This window comes from Dermacentor albipictus, unplaced genomic scaffold (assembly GCF_038994185.2).
Source record: "Dermacentor albipictus isolate Rhodes 1998 colony unplaced genomic scaffold, USDA_Dalb.pri_finalv2 scaffold_16, whole genome shotgun sequence".
Taxonomy (NCBI): Eukaryota; Metazoa; Arthropoda; class Arachnida; order Ixodida; family Ixodidae; genus Dermacentor; species Dermacentor albipictus.
Window position 1 is genome coordinate 8,943,147 of NW_027225570.1, and position 14,277 is coordinate 8,957,423.

The 14,277-nt window shown below is 52.2% G+C and overlaps 1 non-coding gene across 1 annotated transcript; it reads left to right on the forward strand.

Moving 5' to 3' along the window:
* Nucleotides 1-6,082: 6,082 nt before the first annotated feature.
* Nucleotides 6,083-6,183, forward strand: LOC135901730 (U6 spliceosomal RNA). Its single transcript, XR_010564254.1, has one exon. It is a non-coding gene; the product is annotated as a U6 spliceosomal RNA (small nuclear RNA).
* The last annotated feature ends 8,094 nt before the right edge of the window (nucleotides 6,184-14,277 follow it).

A 14,277-nucleotide genomic window follows, 5' to 3' on the forward strand; every position in this document is an offset into this window, starting at 1 on the left:
AACAAGCCCAGCCAAAAACACTCTCCTGCAGCTTTTGTTTTCTTTAGAATACGTTTCACCACCTGTACACCCTTCTCAGCGAGCCCGTTTGATTGAGGATACTGCGGGCTTGATGTCACATGTTTGAAGTCGTAACGCTTTGCAAAAATAATAAACTCTTGGCTGCTAAACTGTGGGCCGTTGTCTGTACAAACCTGGACTGGGATGCCGTACCTTGAAAATATTTCACTCAGTCTATCGATAACGGCACTGGCTGTTGTCTCGGGCAGTAGCGCTACCTCAGGGAAATTGGACATCGAGTCGTATGCACACAAATAATCCCTTCCCGAGTAGTGAAAAAGATCGACGCCGATACGGTACCATGGCTGCGTAGGCGTAGGTTGCATGATTAAAGGCTCCGATGGCTGCTTATAAGCAAATGTCTTGCATGTTGAACATCTTTCAATCAGGGACTGAATGTCAGAGTTTATGTTCGGCCAATATACCATTTGCCTTGCTCTAGCTTTGCACTTAACCTGGCCCAGGTGGCCTTCGTGGATCCGTTTCAATATGTCGCCGCGCATGCTTGTCGGTATGACTACTTTCGTCCCTTTCAATAATATGCCATTTACTACGGACAGCTCTGCGGCCACTGGTTTCAGGGGGCCGTCGACAGGCTGTCCTTTCGCAAGCTTTCTTAACACAGTGCCAAGATGTGGATCGAGAGCCGTTTCCTGTGCAAGTTTTCTAGCTGTCGTTTCACTTACGAGTGCTGAAACGACCGTGACGGCATGGATCTCGACGTCACTCGTGTCTGGAGCTGCCTTGAGTCCTGGAACAGGTGATCGGGACAGCATATCAGCAAGGGCCATTTGTTTGCCAGGAATATATGTTAGCGTGTAGTCATATTTCATCAATCTAAAAAAAAATCGTTGCACTCTGGGTGGCATATCACTTATGCCTTTCTTTGATAAGTTTATCAGTGGACTGTGGTCACTCTCGAGGATGAGGGGCCGGCCATAAACGAAATGATTGAACTTTTCGCAACCGAAAGCTAAAGCCAACGCCTCTTTTTCAATCTGCGAATATCTTTGCTCCGATTCTGTCAAAGCTCTTGACGCGTAGGCGACCGGCTGCCAGCAGTCCCCATGACGTTGCAGAAGCGCCGCACCAACACCACTCTGAGAGGCATCTGCAGTTACTTTTGTCTCCAGACTCGGATCAAATATAGCAAGCAATGGTGCATTGCTTAAGTCCCGACATATAGCCTGCCATTCCTTTTCGTGGGTTGGTGTCCAATCAAAGATGACACCTTGTTTGACGAGGGATCGTAAAGTAGACGTGCGCTGCGAGAGTGACGGTAGGTACTTGCTAAAGTAGTTAACGACTCCCAGCAGTCTTTGTACCGCCAATTTGTCCCGAGGTTTTGGCATTTTTAAAAGACCGTCAACGAGATCTGGATTTGGCCTAATGCCCTTGTCGCTAATGATGTCACCCAGGAAGAGTACTTCTTGCAGGCCAAAGCGACACTTGGATGCATTGAAGGTAAGGCCTGCCTTTTCAGCTGCTTCTAATACTCTGCGCAGCCTCTCATCGTGTTCAGCCTTGGTCGCTCCCCAGATTAGCACATCGTCTACGTACACGCGTACACCTGGCAGGCCATCAAAAACCTCGTTAAGGGCTTTTTGAAACACTTCGCTAGCCGAAGCTATACCGAACGGTAGCCGAAGAAAGCGATAGCGGCCGAAGGGCGTCGCGAATGTGCATATCGATGACTGTTCGTCTAATGCGATTTGATGAAATCCCGCATTTGCGTCGAGACGCGAAAAAAACTTCGCGCCTGCTAAGTCTGCCTCAATATCCTCTCTGCGCGGCATTTGGTAGTGCTCCCTCTTGATGTTTTCGTTGATGCGTCTTGGGTCCATGCAGACTCGCAATTTGCCGTCTTTCTTTAGTACAATGACAAGGGGGCTTACCCAATCTGTGGGGCTGCTGACCTTCTGGATGATGCCTTCCTTTTCCATTCTGCCTAGTTCAGTACGGAGAGGCTCTCGCAGGGACAGGGGCACTCTTCTAGCTGGCTGGACGACTGGCACGGCATCCTTGTGCAGTGCAATCTTGTATTCACGCGGAGCGCGCCCTGTTCCATGGAAAAGACGTGGGAACTCCTTCACAATTGTTTCGGTGTTGTTCGTCGTCACGCAGTCAACCGCGCGCTGTACGATTCCTAGCTTCTCGCTGGTTTCTAAGCCTAAGATAGCGCTGTGGTCCTTCTTTACCACAAAAAAACTTGCGCACGCCTCGCGGTCGCCAATCTTGATTGGCGCTGAAAACTTCCCAACATGCTTGATCATGTTGCCCCCATAGGATCTCAGAACGGCGCAACTGGGCATCAGACTGGTCATCTTGAACTTGCGAAATACTGAAAGTGGCAATACGTTTGCCTGCGATCCTGTGTCCACCTTAAAGGAGACGTACTTGCCGTCAATGCATGCGTTCACATGCCAGTCTCGTTCTCTGCTTGCGCTGCTGCTGGCGACATTCAGTACTTCGAAGTCGTCGTTTTGATGCTGTACTTCGTATACGCGCTCTTTCTCACTGCAACAACATGCGAAGTGATTTCGCCCATTACACGAGTAACAGACTTTGCCGTAAGCTGGACAGCGTCTAACGGCATGCCTTCGGTTGCAGCGGCTGCATTTTAGGTCGTGCCTGGACCCTGTAGGAGTGCTCTTGCTGGCAGTAACAGCGTTCATATCGAGTTCTTCCTTTGTTTTCTGCCAGAATTCGTTTTGGCGTGTTGATGTTTCAGCCGCCTTGCATAGGATGACAACCTTTTCCAAGGTCAGGTTTTTGTCCCTGAGCATCTTTTCTCGAAGCCTTGGCGAGTTTGTTCCAAAGACAATTTGGTCTCGTACCATATCGTCTGCCATAGTCCCAAAGTTGCAGTACTGCGCTTGTTTTTTCAACTCGCGTAGAAACTGCTCAAAAGGCTCCGCCTCACCTTGACTACGAGAGCGGAAAACGTATCGCTCGTGGATTTCATTCTGTTGCTCCGTGCAGTATTCTTCGAACTTGGCAATCACGGTATTGTAGTCTTCCTTGTTCTCTTCTCCGCTGAACACAAAATTGGTGAAAACGTCCAAGGCTTCCTCCCCCGCCACGCTGAGGAGCAGGGCCGTCTTCGCCGCTTCGGACCTTGGATTGGCTTTGCATACCGTCGCTTGTAGAAAAAACTCGAACTGCTGACGAAACCGCTTCCAGTTCCTTCCGCCATCCGCTGTCAAGCGTAGCGGTTCAGGTTGCCTCAGGTACTCCATGTCGTTGCTTCTCACGTTCGCCTATCCCAGGTACCATTCGCTTGAGCTGGTAGCCTTGCATCCCACTTCTGACACCATGTTTCGTTCTCGTGTGCAACGAAAGGACTGGACAGCTGGGTTGTCAAGAAGCGAAATCACCAACGCCTTTATTCTGCATCGTTATTTATAGACGAAGGTGGAAAGGGTTAGTAAAGTGAGGGGCGGGTATATGCACGTGGCAATCGTGCATGTAGATAGCACATGCGCTCTCATCAGATATGATACACTTTGGGTTCCGTTGCTGTGGCTCGGCTGTTGGCTTGTGACCCTGGCCTCGTGCGCCTGTCGCATGACCCCGGAGACACTTGGACGTCGCGGGCGCCTGCATTGGTTGCTTTGGAGGCTATTACTTGCCTTCATCTGCTTGGCGTTACTCTTTCGGTGTGGATCTCGGCTGGAAGTGCAATATGCGTTCGAAGAAGTGACGGATAATGAGTAGCACCGCTCTTGCTGGCTTTCTAAGTAGACATTTTGCAGGCTACGCTATCAAGTGGAGGAGACTCGGGTGCAAGCGTACGAGTGGCCATTCCACGCGGAGGAAGGAACATTGCGCGCTGCGGTTCATCGCCACCGGCCTGCAGCTCCCAGAGGTCAGTCGGACGCGAAGCATTCGTTGGAATTGCCTAGATCTCTGCTGCCAAAACTGTCCACAAAGCTGGTCTCGCAATTACTGTGTTGGCCGGTTGAATGGCTGGGTCAGCTTTCCCGTGACCTCAGCTTCAAAGTAAATGCCAAGGAGATATTTGCATGATGAGATCGAATTGCCAGTGCTATCGCCAGCGTGAATAGCTCGCAGATCACCGTTCAGCAGTCAGAAGGGTTCAACCTAGGCTGGTTCAGCGCTTCCTTCGTTCGGCTGATGAAACTATGCAGTCAGGATAGGAAGATAATTGTGGAGATCTCTTATTTGGTTGCTCTTTTTTCTCTAGTTCGGGAGTGCCACATTTTGTTCCTCAATTTCACGGCACAGCGCGGACCGTCAGCACCACACTCTTCTATTGTACTTCGCGCAGGCAATGCAAGGCCCGTAAATCGTAATGCTTGATTTCAACTTCCATTACTTCTATCACGTGACGCGCCGTGGGGCAGATCGCAGGGATAGCGACATCGCGGCGGCGAGCGAGCCATGTCCGAGCCGATGACGAAGGGCAAAAAAAGAAGGAAAATTGATATAGTCGGCTAGTAAAAGTGTCCCTAAAACCAGTTCACGGTTTTGTCGCGCTCGCTACTTAAGAAGGGCTGGCAGTGCGTTCCTGTTGCGTGCATCGTGCGTGCTCCTGGTAGCAGACGACATAGCGCTGCGCTCTGCCAACTATTATTTACGCTTCCGATACCGCCTGTCGGCTGAGAATGAAAAGGAATGACATTGATAAATTACTTCTGCATTCTGTGAACGCCAGGCTCCATACGTTTATAGTTCAGAACTTAGTGTATTATATTTAATTCATATTTTACATTTATTTATTAAGCAGAAACATTCTGTAATTCCTCAATTAGCTCGCCATATAATGACGTACACTTCAGAGGTGGCACCCTCTCATCTATTGGTCGCGTCCTCCCCTTCTTCCACCACCGGCTTGGGAGTGGCACATCTAGTGACGTAAGCGGTGAAGCGAACGGTTCGTATTCCGAACCGTTATAAGATTCGACCCCAGGCGTGCGATCGGAGATGGCTGTACGGCGCGTTCGTTCGGTTACCGGCGCGTGCGATTGGCCTACTCCGCACCGAAGTCGCCAGCCGTGGGGCGCGGCTACGTTTTTGGTGACGTTAAAGTAACGACACGCTCCTGTCAATCAGCATCCCACCGAGCATTTCGTCTGCTCGGCGCCGAACCCCACGGGATCTGGGAAGTTTGGAGCGATCATACGGCTCCGCATGGCGCGTCTGGTGGATTAGATTGGATGCAACAGGCGGCTGCGGCATGGCACGTTTGAATCCAATCCATAGTTTCATTCGAGAAAATGGCGCTTCCGTTGCGAACTTAGGTTGTTGCGCTGGCGTTTCTAGAGGAAGGAGGATAGCGGGTGGCGGTGCGAAACGCGCTTGAAGAAATGGCAGAAAGTGAATTCCGGCATCGTTTTTGTTTCTCGAAACAAATAATTTTTTGGCTGTACAGAGACATCGACCCCATCATCGGTGCCAGTGACCCACTGGAATGTTGTCGCTGCCTCTTGAAAAGTGCGGCACTCTTCGCGTCGTTTCTTTTTCTTTTTTCTTCTCGCTGTGCGCGACACCACCTAGGGACGACGCAAAGAAACTAATAGTTATAAAGTGCAGTAGGCACACGTACTACTATTTCAAAACGTGGTTTGGCTTGAGAAGAAAAAACACATTTTTTTTAGATAAAGATGTCATTCATTCGGACGACGAACAACATTTGGTTTTGTTGTGTACTGTCTGCAAGCAGACAACAAACGATGGAATTAAACTTCCGGGGAGGTCACCGCTTCCTGATTGGCTGCTCTCTCCACCCCACTGTTACAAATTTTGCATCCTGCAACGTTGTGACGTTGCAGCAACTGAACAGAACGCGTATCGAACAAAATATCTCCAATAGCGCCCCAGATTTCGAGGACCGCCGATCGTCTTCGCCGCTATTGCTGTCTTTTGAGTGTAACTTGCTTTTGTGGGCACAAGTTCGCCCTACAAAACACTGGTTTCGCCATTCACCATTTTGCTTTCTTCACCGTCGCTACCACGTGCCAATAGAACCATTTCGGCGCCCATTGACCATTTTGGCGTAAGCCCACCTGGCAATATTCTAAAAGTGGAACGATACACAGAAAATTAGCATGGCCCCTGCGCAACAATAACGCTCAAAATCGTGAAGCGTTTCACAATTTTTCGCAGTTTTCACCCACTTGAAGGACGACCAAGACTTTTTGGGGGAGTGCGAATCGTTTACTGCGAACAGACCCGGCTTGGAGCAAGGGCACCGTCTTCGGGAACGTGACGTACGTCGGCGGCTCGCTTTCTCTGCAGCCTGCACACTGCGTCTCCTCGGACGATTTGGTGCAGAACTGCTGCGTTCTGCAGTTGCGCCGCCTCCCCAACCTCGTCCTGGTCGTCGCCGACGACGCTCCAGGGATGCTCGAACAGGCCGCCGCTGAACAATCGTGGACTCGTATATATATATATATATATATATATATATATGTTGTAAGCACTATTAACGTACTTCGTCATCTTCATTTGTACATAGCCACCATCATCTTCCCTATTCTTCTTCGCGCGTGAGCTGGGGTGTTGCCTTCTTATGGAATACACAGCGCTGGACAACTTGATCGGGTTTCGGTATTATAACGTGGTGGAGGTACGTCAAGACCCCGACGTCCTCTCGCGTTCCCGTCCTCCGTGGAGCTCCATTCCGGTCGCCGCCTGCGCCCAGCCAGCCCTGCAACAATGGACACTTCCAACCCCGGCCCTTCCGGCACCTCTAACCCTACCACACAGACGACCCCGCTTGCGGCGCCCTCTTGGACTGTAACGAGCCCTCAGCGCGATCCCCTTGTCTTTGCGGGACTCCGTGGTGATGACGTCGACGACTGGATCGACCACTACGACCGCGTGAGTTCGTGCAATAAGTGGAACGACACCCAGAAATTGAGGCACGTCGCCTTCTACTTGACCGGTGTTGCAAAGACGTGGTATTTCAACCACGAAGCCGACATCGCGGATTGGCCCACGTTTACCTCCAAGCTGCGGCAAATCTTCGCTTCCTCGTCTGGTCGTGCAGAAGTCGCCCAACAGAAGCTGGGAACGCGCCGCCAACTTCCACAAGAGTCTTACACATCATACATAGAAGATGTCTTGGCTCTGTGCCGCCGTGCAAATTCTAGCATGACGGAAGCCGAACGCGTTCGCCACATCTTAAAAGGCATTGGGTCTGTCATGTTCAACGCCTTAATCGTGCAAAATCCGGCTTTTGTCCAAGACATCACTTCAACGTGTCAACGCCTAGATGAGCTGCAGTCTATTCGTCTTCCACATGACAGCAGCGATCCTCAGGTTCCTCATTCTCCTGATCTACGTGCTCTTATCCGCACCATCATCCGCGAAGAGCTTCAACTACAAGACTTAAGGCGTCCACCTGCTGCCTGCGCCCCAACCCCCACCTTCGGCTTGCGCGAGGTCGTAAAGCAAGAGTTGACAGCGATGATTACACCCACGACGCATTTTGCTCCGGTAGCGCGCCCCACACCTACCTACGCGGATGTTGCTTCGCTACCCACCTCTAACGTGACCTCCATGCCTACTGACGTTTCCTATGACCATTTGGCTTCGATGGGAACCAGAGCACTTGCTGCACCATCGTACCTTCAGTGGCGTCCACTTCGTCCAGTTTGTTTTAGAGCGCAGCTCTTTGGCGTCCGTTCCTGGGTTTCGCGTCGTCGTCGTCGTCGGCGTTGGCGTTGTCGGCGTTGTCGTCGGCCTCGTAACCAGCTCGCCGACGAATCTGCTGCTCCGCCGCCGCGCATGCGCGCTGTCGGCTCTCCGGGCGAGGGAGGATGATGGAAGGGAGGAGGAGAGACTGTGGAGGAGGGCTGGCTACACAAATGGCTCTTTGGCGTCCGTTCCTGGGTTTCGCGTCGTCGTCGGCGTCGTCGTCGGCGTTGTCGTCGGCCTCGTAACCAGCTCGCCGACGAATCTGCTCCGCCGCCGCGCATGCGCGCTGTCGGCTCTCCGGGCGAGGGAGGATGATGGAAGGGAGGAGGAGAGACTGTGGAGGAGGGCTGCCTACACAAATGGCTCTTTGGCGTCCGTTCCTGCGTTTCGCGTCGTCGTCGGCGTTATCGTCGGCCTCCTAACCAGCTCCGCCCCCCTTTCATCCCCCCAGCGCTAGCAGCGACCGACTGATACCGCTTTCGTGAGTCCGCTACCGCACTCACGAAAGACGTCGTGTACTTCCTGCAACTCGCATTAACCGTCCATCGATCCACACCGATGTTAGTAGTGGGGGACTTTAATGTTGACATAAAGACAAACAGCAATTTCCTAACACTTATGCGGGAGAACATCCCGTTCCTCTCGCTCGTAACGCGTCCCACGGCTGTGACAACCTCGCGAGGCACTTGTATAGATCTCGTCTTTGAGAATCAAGCATTGGTGTACCAAGTCGAACATATATCAGTCTATTTCTCCGACCACAAAGCTTCCTTCATGACTGTCAAGAACTGTTAGTGGAGTCTTTGTTAAAGGAATACGTGTGAAAAATAAAAAAAAATTCTGTGATGGCGCATACATGTGTTGCTCGATTTCTTTGCCTCAATCTATCGAAAAGGTGAAACACCTTATTTGCTGCGCTCAAATTTCGCATTAGGAAGTAACGTAATCGTCGGTAATTTTTTTTACTGTGGTATACGCGGCCATATATCTCGCTTCTGCCGCCGTCGCCAGCAGGATGAAAGACGAGGCTATGCTGAGCACGAGACAGACCGCACTCGTCCATTAGACACCTACTATCCCGGATCGTACTCGTTCCCTCAACAGCGTTCCTCGTTTCCTCCAGCTGCTCCTAATCTGCCTCATAGTTCCCGTTCGGCCAGACGTCGTTCTCTGTCGCCTTACCGGCGCTCTACATCACCACTTCAACCCACTTCCCATCTTGTCGACCAGCACTCGGAAAACTAACTCTTGCAGTTTTTGGACGGGAAACTGCTTCTGATCTGTCTTCACATATTCCCTCCTGTTCGCCCGGCCAACATGCTTTCTGCAACTGCCGAAGGTGTTCCCGCGTCAGCTCTCATTGATACCGGTGCCGCCGTTTCTGTTCTTCGTAGTGATCTGTGTTCCCGGCTCCGGAAAGTAAAAACGCCTCATCTTGGACCTATTTTGCGTGCTGCTAGTAATGCATTCATTTACCCCGACGGACAGTGTACTGCTCGTGTTCTCATCGACGGCATACGCCACCACACTGAGTTTATCATCCTTCCAACGTGCATCCATGAACTTCAGCCGTCATTTCAGGACTGCTTCAGCCGTCATTTCATGTAGAGAGGAAGTTGTCGATATCACGGATACAGCGCTTGCACCTGTCACGGACTCTTCACTTTCATGTGCGAACTTGCCCATGGCTGCAGACTACGTCCTGCGTCCTGGTCACGAAGACGTTGTAGCCGTAACGTCCATTCAGATCGCCGATGGAGACGCGCTAGTCGCCCCTTCTTCCCGCTGTACTTCTCGCGGAATTCTCATTGCCACCTGTCTTGTCCGGTTTTCACGTGGCCGCGCCCTTCTGTTTGCGTGCAACACGACCCCAAATCCTGTGATGCTGCCCAAAGGGATGAATGTGGCAACCCTCACCGACACACAACGTATCTCTATAGTCACGCTTTGCCCTTCTTCATCGCCAGCACCAACCTCAGGTTTGGATGATTCTTTCCCTCCTCCAGCCGTTCTTGGCTCTGACCTAACAGCCGCGCAGTCCGAAGCCTTGATGGTGGTCTTGGCAAAGCACAAAGCCTGTTTCGATAGCTGTTCCCCGGTGTTGAGCCAAACTCCTGCGGCTACACACCGCATTGAAACTGATGGTTCCGCTATAATACGACGACGCCCCTATCGTGTATCATCGTCTGAACGGAAGGTCATTGAACAACAGGTTGCTGACATGCTTGCACGGAAGATAATACGACCTTCATCTACCCCATGGGCTTCTCCCGTGGTCCTTGTAAAGAAAAAAGATGGCTCCATTCGCTTTTGCGTCGATTATCGAGCGCTCAATAAGATCACACGCAAGGACGTGTATCCAATACCTCGAATTGACGATGCTTTGGACACACTACAAGGGGCGGAGCGTTTCTCCAGCTTTGATCTTCGATCAGGATATTGGCAAATTCCGATGAACGAGACTGACAAAGAAAAGACCGCGTTCGCTACACCAAACGGACTTTATGAATTCAACGTCATACCTTTTGGCCTTTGTAATGCTCCTGCCACATTCGAGCGCATGATAGACAATTAAACGTACTTCGTGGTCTAAAATGGAAGACCTGCCTCTGTTATCTGGACGATATTGACACATGTACTGATCTTTACCGGGCGACCACGTTTCGCCGAATAACAAGTGTTATCGCACAGCGCGGGACGCGCCTGCATGTATCCGAAGTTTCTGGAAAGTTATCGATGCTTCTATCCGCTTTCTGTTGCCGCCGAACCTTATGTTATCTGATTTCATCGCCTGACGCGAATGGTGTAGAACTTTGTGGAAGGCACGCGGGTCCCAACGATTAGTCTGGAACATTCGACGATTGATGTATAAAAGCCGACGAGCTTCACCCGCTGATCAGATTTTTGACGATCGCCGAGCGTGTTCGCCGCTATCGTTGTGCTATAAGTGTAGCCTGTTTTGTGGGCACAGGTTCGCCCAATAAAAGTTAGCTTTGTCGTTCACAGTATTGCTACTGTTATTCAACGTCACCACCACGTGACATCTGGTGGAGGTACTTTACGTTCACGTACCGGACGCCCCCGACAAGCCGTAATTCAAGCCCGGACCGCAAAGACAACACCAGCGCCGCCCCGGAACATCGAGCAAGCCGCCGTCTTCAACAGCTGCCCCCGGAGCACGGACTTCTACCTGAGACCAAGAAGATTGTGTCCAAGGCAACTCCAATGGCAGCCCCAGCGTCCCCCATCATGCTGCAGCAGCCCGGGGAACCACCGATGTTCCGCGGTTCCACATTTGAGGACCCGGAAAGCTGGCTGGAAACTTATGAGAGGGTCACTACGTTTACTGCTCCGAAGTGCTTTCTGTAAACATTTACAAGCGTCGTGCGAAAAGAGCGAGCTCAAGCTCTACTGGAAACCAGAGCGCAGCTGCCGAATGAGACGATCGCGATCTTCACTGAGGAAATGAACCGACCGTTCCACCACGCCGACCAGGAAATGTCCGAGGAGAAGAAAGTCCGCCTGCTGATGCGTGGTGTAAAGGAGGAACTTTTTGACGCAATGATACGAAGCCCACCGACGACCGTAGAAGAGTTCCTTCGCGAGGCCACCAGCATTGAGAAGACACTCGAAATGCGGAACCGGCAATTCAACCGCCGCACGAGCTCGACAAACTACGCCGGAGTTCAGTCAGTGGCCACCGACGACCTACGCGAGACCATCAGGGCAGTCGTACGAGAGGAGCTTCAAAGGATCTTCCCTTCATCGCAACCTCAAGTGGTCACAGTCGCCGAAATTTTTAAAGAAGTTCAGCGATCCCTCGGAGTTCCCGAGTTACAACCACAATCATCGCGGCCCCCGCCAGAAGCGATGACCTACGCCGCCATCGCCCGCCGTCAAGGTCCCCCTCCACGACCACGCCAGGGCCCTGCAACGCCGCAATTCCGTCGACCACCGCCGCCGCCGCCAGCACGCCCACTCGTCGCCCAGCCCAGCAACCCGAGGAAGGCAGACATTTGGCGAGCACCCGACCACCGCCCGCTCTGCTATCACTGCGGAAAAGCCGGCCATGTGTATCGCCGACGACTTGGGACTGAGACGGTTCGCCGTCAACGCGCCGCGTCCTCAGCTTGGAGAGCGCCCACATGATATCGCCGACTAGCTCGCCGCTACTCGACGACCGTCCCGTTCGCCGTCACCAGGCCGCTACCTGTCGCCGCAGCGCCGACCATACACCAGCCCAGCCCGGGGCCGCTCTGGGAGCCCATATCCGGAAAACTAAAAGCAGCAACCGATGGAGGTGCGGTTGCTGTTCGCCGAACTGACGAAGATCACCCGCCGCCGACGAAGACGACAAAGAAACCATCTAGACGACCTAATGACGACACGCCGCCGTCCCGACGAAGTAAGAAAGCCAAGACAACACCGACGAAAGACGACTTCACGACGCGACTTTCCAGCTTCAGTTCAACACGATGCAGCTGTGATCCGATGCCAAGACCCAACTGCAACGCCAGACAAAGAACCACCGACCTGCACGTGCATTTCGACGGCCATGCAGTGACTGCCTTAGTCGGCACAGGGGCCGATTACTCCGTAATGAGTGGACACATCGCCGCCCAGTTGAAGAAGGTTAAGACTGCATGGGAGGTTCCCCTAATTCGGACCGCTGGAGGACGCCTCATTACGCCGACTGGAATCTGCATAGCAAGAATTACCGTTCATGACCGGACTTACCCTGCCACCTTTGTTATCCTCCAACAGTGTTCGTGAGACGTCATTATCGGCATGGACTTCCTGAACCAGCACGGCGCAATTATTGACCTGAATTCGAAGTGCATAACGCTGTGGGAAGATCGAGCGATACCACCGGAGAGCTCTAGTAGTCACCATGCCTTAAGGGTGCTTGAAAGTCAAGTCAGCATCGCGCGTCGCTCCAGCATTGTCATTTCCGTAGGCACCAAAACACCTGCCGACGTAGAAGGCATCATCGAAGGTGACCAACGTCTGCTGCTAGACCGTGAAATTTGCGTCGCGAGAGGGATCACTCGACTGGATGGAGGGAAAACTGAAGTGTTGCTGACAAACTTCAGCTAAGAGTTCAAGCACATCAACAAGGGCACGACGATCGGGTATATCGAGGAAATTCTGGAAACCAGTAATGCGTTTATCCTCTCGGATTCCGCCGCATCTACCCGGACGACGATGGTTCCCGAACCAGACTACAACATTAATCCAAGTCTCCCCGTGATTACGCAACAGCAGCTCAGAAATCTGTTCCGACGATACAAAGGCTGCTTTTCGACGTCACCGAGAATTCAACCAACATCGGTCGCCAAGCATCGCATAATCACCGAGGAGTGCGCTCGACCACTCCGCCAGAGGCCTTACCGAGTTTCGCCGCGAGAACGTGCAGCTATAAGAGACCAAGTCGATGAAATGCTGCGCGACGACATCATCCAGCCGTCAAAAAGCCGTGGGCAAACCCTGTTGCCTTGGTGAAGAAAAAGGACGGCGCCTTACGTTTCTGCGTCGATTATCGTCGACTATCGCCCCCTGCTATTATCGATTATCACCTGCCGTGGTTGCTCAGTGGCTATGGTGTTGGGCTGCTGAGCACGAGGTCGCGGGATCGAATCCCGGCCACGGCGGCCGCATTTCGATGGGGGCGAAAACACCCGTGTACTTAGATTTAGGTGCACGTTAAAGAACCCCAGGTGGTCGAAATTTCCGGAGTCCTCCACTACGGCGTGCCTCATAATCAGAAAGTGGTTTTGGCACGTAAAACCCCATAATTTATTTTATTTTATTATCGATTACTACTATTATCGATTATCGCCCCCTACTACGGATAGACGGTGCATTAGATCGGCTCTGCAACGCAAAATATTTCTCGTCGATGGATCTCAATTCTGGCTACTGGCAAATAGAAGTCGACGAGAGAGATGGCGAAAAGACTGCCTTCATCACGCCAGACGGCCTCTATGAGTTCAAGGTCATGCCATTCGAACTCTGCTCGGCGCCTGCAACATTCCAACGCGTCATGGACACGGCGTTAGCAGGATTGAAGTGGCAGACCTGTCTTGTTTACTTGGATGACGTCGTCGTCTTCACCGAAAATTTCGACGGTCACGTCAGGCGGCTTGCGACAGTACTAGAGGCCATCAAGTCATCAGGGCTCACTCTGAAGCCAGAAAAGTGCCGCTTCGCTTACGATGAGCTTCTGTTCCTAGGCCACGTCATCAGCAAGTCTGGAGTTCGCCCCGACCCGCAGAAGACAGCTGCCATGGCAAAGTTCCCGCAGCCCATTGACAAGACGGCAGTGCGTAGATTTCTTGGCATGTGTGTCTACTACAGGCGATTTGTCAAGGACTTTTCTCGTATCACTGAGCCGCTGACACAGCTAACTAAATATGACGTCGAGTTCAAGTGGGAAACGCCGAAGGCCGATGCATTTCAAGAACTCAAACGACGCATGCAGTCGCCGCCGGCACTTGCGCACTTCGACGAGTACGCCGATACAGAAATCCATACTGACGCCAGTAGCCTAGG